Source organism: Triticum dicoccoides, chromosome 2A (assembly GCF_002162155.2).
Source record: "Triticum dicoccoides isolate Atlit2015 ecotype Zavitan chromosome 2A, WEW_v2.0, whole genome shotgun sequence".
NCBI classification, from domain to species: Eukaryota; Viridiplantae; Streptophyta; class Magnoliopsida; order Poales; family Poaceae; genus Triticum; species Triticum dicoccoides.
Window position 1 is genome coordinate 536,201,030 of NC_041382.1, and position 4,938 is coordinate 536,205,967.

Genomic DNA, 4,938 nt, shown 5'->3' on the forward strand with positions numbered 1-4,938 from the left:
GCATTAGATGCATGCAAGATTTTTAGGTCACAAAGATAGCAACACTACATTGCCCCCTCACAAATCGGACACTTCTCTCCCTTTCGTACCTACGAATCTCCCCTGACATCGATAGGTTGTTAATATATCTCATAACTTTTGTTTAACACACTGAATTTGTAGCCACATATTCTAGTCATCCCATGCATGATGGAACCATGCAAAAAAAATTCAAACAACAATTTCAACATCATGTAAATTTAGCTTAAAATCTTAAAGTTCCATTAGCATTGTGTGGGACAGGAAGTAAATGCTGCCAAGCATCGGGCTAGTACCGTGTGGCAGAAAGGACAAGCTGCTGACTGAGCGAATATAGTATGTTGTTATAAAATAGCAAACCCACCTCTCATATAAATCCAAAAATTGGAGATGCAACTTTGATTTGTCTGTATTAGATGTATATAAGATTTTTTTTTTATATCACAAAAATAGCAGCACTACACTGCGCCCTCACAAACTGCACATTTGCTGCCTTCGAATCTACAATCTCCCGTGACATTGATAGGTGATACGTCTCCGTCGTCTCTATAATTTTTTATTGTTTCATGCCAATATTATACAACTTTCACATACTTTCGACAACAATTTATATGATTTACTAGACTAACATATTAATCTAGTGCCCAGTGCTAGTTCATGTTTTTTGTTTAGCAGAATACCCATATCAAACGAAGTCCAAACGCGATAAAAATTATGGAGATTTTGTTTGGAATATATGTGATTTTTGGGAAGAGGAATCAGCGTAAGGGGGCCCACAGGCACCACAAGCTCGAAGGGCGCGCCCCCTGCCCTTGCGGCCACCTCAAAGGTCGGTTGGAGGTTTGGCCGCAAGGAAGCTAATATCCGGATAAAAATTGTGTTAAAACATCAGCTCAATCGGAGTTAGGGATCTTCAGGAATTTAAGAAGCGGTGAAAGGCCAGAAAATAGAACGCAGAAATAGAAGGAAACACACACACACACACACACACATACACACACACACACACAAAGAGAGAGAGAGAGAGATCCAATCTTGGAGGGGCTCCCGCCCCTCCACCTCCATGGAGGCCATGGACCAGAGGGGAAACCCTCTTCCCATCTAGGGGGAAGGTCAAGGAAGAAAGAAGAAGGAGAGGTGCTCTCTCCCCCTCTCTCCCGGTGGCGCCGGAATGCCGTCGGGGCCATCATCATGACAGCGATCTACACCAACAACTTCGCCGCCGTCATCAACAACTCTCTCCCCCTCTATGCAGCGGTGTAACACCTCTTATCCCTGCTATAATCTCTACTTAAACATGGTGCTCAATGCTATATATTATTTCCAATGATGTATGGCTATCCTATGATGTTTGACTACATCTGTTTTGTCCTATGGGTTGATTGATGATCATGATTGGTTTGAGTTGTATATTTTATTATTGGTGCTGTCCTATGGTGCTCTTTGTGCCGCGCAAGCATGAGGAATCCCCGTTGTAGTGTGTTGCAATACGTTCATGATTCACTTATGGTGGGTGGCATGAGTAACAGAAGCACAGACCCGAGTAAGTGGGTTGTTGCGTATGGGAGTAAAGAGGACTTGATAGCTTAATCTTATGGTTGGGTTTTACCTTAATGATCTTTGGTAGTTGCGGATGCTTGCTAGAGTTCCAATCATAAGTGCATATGATCCAAGTAGAGAAGGTATGTTAGCTCTTGCCTCTCCCTCATATAAAATTGCAATAATGATTACCGGTCTAGTTATTGATTGCCTAGGGACAAATAACTTTCTTGTGAAAAAAATCTCTTTACTAAAACTATATTAATTGTTTCTTTATCAAAACAGCCCCTAGCTTTTATTTACATGTTATTGGCTTGCAAACCTATCCATTTACACCTACAAAGTACTTCTAGTTTCATACTTGTTCTAGGTAAAGCAAACAATAAGCATGCGTAGAGTTGTATCGATGGTCGGTAGAACTTGAAGAGAATACAAATTCTACCTTTATCTCCTCATTGGGTTCAACACTCTTACTTATCGAGAAAGGCTACAATTGATCCCCTATACTTGTGGGTTATCAAGACCTTTTTCTGGCGCCGTTGCCGGGGAGCAATAGCGTGGGGTGAATGTTCTCGTGTGTGCTTGTTTACTTTATCACTAAATAGATTTTATTTGCTGTTCTAAGTTGTTCTCTATCTTTAGTTATGGATATGGAACATGAAATACAAAAAAATAGGTGTACTTTCTACTCAGGGAGATGGGGAACCTCCTAAAACCCTTGAGGCTCGTTATGTGAAAAACATTAAACACTACTTTGATAATCCTGAGAAAACCCCATTCAACTTGATAATGGGAGACACGATAGATCAACGTGAATACTTCAGGGATTATCGCTTGACTCAAAAAGGGAAACTCTTATGGGATCAAATTAATTATTTGCAATGGTATGCTTGAGATATGATTATACTTGTTGCTCTAGGATGAAGGCTCCAGACCTTCCCTTTTCATGTGAATTTAATGATGATGAAACCTTGGCTTGTTATGCTAATGGTATATATGATTACCATGATGTGGAACGAATGGAAAAATTTGTTGCTTTTAAGGGTGCTTATGAAATTGAATCTTTGTTTCAAAAGTATGAAGATTTTGATGTTGTTGTTTATAGACTTGAAAATTTTGCTATACTTAAGTATTGGTATGAGAATTATAAATATGATGACGATATTTATGCATTTATTGAGAAAGTCTGTGTTGTCCAAGAAGAGACAAATATTTTGCAGGAAACTATGGAAGAAGAAACTGTTGAAACTATGAACTCATTAGATGAAAAATATGACGAGGAGAGCAAAGAACAAAAGGAGGAAGAGAGGATTAGCTAGCCGTGCCCACCTTCTAATGAGAGTAACTCTTCAAATCATACATTGTTTAATTTCCCTTCGTGCTTACCGAATGATGAATGCTATGGTCCCTTGGATTCATTTGGAATATCCCTTTTTGATGAAATTGATGCTTGCTATGCTTGTGGACATGATGCCAATATGAATGATGCTTATCGAGATGAACTTGCTATAGTTCCTTATGTTAAGAATGAAATTGTTGCTATTGCACCCACACATGATAGTCCTATTATATTTCTCAATTCTCCCAAATACACTATATCGGACAAGTTTGCTCTTATAAAGGATTATATTGATGGGTTGTGTTTTACTACTACACATGATGATTTTTATGAATATAATATGCTTGTGCTTCCTACTCCTACTTGCAATTATTATGAGAAGAGAACTACATCTCCACCTCTCTATGTTTCTGAGGGAGTCCTGGATTAGGGGGTCTCCGGATAGCCGGACTATATCCTTTGGCCGAACTATTGGACTATGAAGATACCAGATTGAAGACTTTGTCTCGTGTCTGGATGGGACTCTACTTGGCGTGGAAGGCAAGCTAGGCAATACGGATATGTATATCTCCTCCTTTGTAACCGACCTTGTGTAACCCTAGCCCCTCCGGTGTCTATATAAACCAGAGGGTTTTAGTCCGTAGGACAACATACAATCAGACCATAGGCTAGCTTCTAGGGTTTAGCCTCTCCGATATCGTGGTAGATCTACTCTTGTACTACCCATATCATCAATATTAATCAAGCAGGACGTAGGGTTTTACCTCCATCAAGAGGGCCCGAACCTGGGTAAAACATCGTGTCCCCTGCCTCCTGTTACCATCCGCCTTAGACGCACAGTTCGGGACCCCCTACCCGAGATCCGCCGGTTTTGACACCGACATTGGTGCTTTCGTTGAGAGTTCCTCTGTGTCGTCGCCGTTAGGCTTGATGGCTCCCACGATCATCGATAGCGATGCAGTACAGGGTGAGACTTTTCTCCCCGGACAGATTTTTGTATTTGGCGGCTTTGCACTGCTAGCCAATTCGCTTGGTCATCTAGAGCATATTGAAAGTTACGCCCCTGGCCACCAGGTCAGGTTTGGAAGCTTAAACTACACGGCCGATATCCGCGGAGACTTGACCTTCGACGGATTCGAGCCCCTGCCTTGTGCGTCACATGGTCACAATGAGTACGATTTAGCTCTACCATCAGACAGTGTTTAGGAGGTCGCACTGGGAGCCGCTCCGACCCTCAATTCGGAGCCAGTTGCGCCGTCCATGGACGGGTGGATGGACCCCGCCACGGAGGCCTTATCCTTAGTGGCGATCGAGCCGAACATCGACCTTACCCTGCACGAGAGCCGTGTTGTCAAACTGCCGGATCCTTCTCCGGCCACGGACTCCGAACCGCCTGCGCCCGTGCCTAGCGAATCCGATTAGGCGCCGATCATGGAGTTTACCTCCACGGATATTTTTCAGCACTCGCCCTTTGGCGACATATTGAACTCATTAAGGTCTCTCTCCTTGTCAGGAGGATCCCGGTCGGACTATGACCGGCAGGATTGGGATGCGGACGACGAAAAAATTCGACGCCCACCCACCACCCACTTTGTAGCCACTGTCAACGACTTAACCAACATGCTCGACTTCGACTCCGAAGGCATCGACGGTATGAATGACGATGTGGGAGACCAAGAGGAACCACTGCCCACAGGGCACTAGACAGCCACCTCATCATACGATATATACAAGGTGGACACACCCAAAGAAGGCAGTGGCGACGAGACAACGGAGGATGACCCCTCCAAGAAGCAACCCAAGTGCCGACGTTAGCGGCGCCGCTCTAAGTCCCGCCAAAGCAAAAGTGGTGATACCGGCACAGGAGATAATAGTACTCCAGATAGTGCCGAAGATGGCAATAATCCCCTCCAGCTCGATTTAGGGCAGGAGGATGGAGAGGCCAGCCCTCCTGAGAGAGCGGCAGATGAGGAGGATGATAACTACATACCTCCCTCCGAAGACGAGGCAAGCCTCGACGATGACGAATTCATCATGCCAGA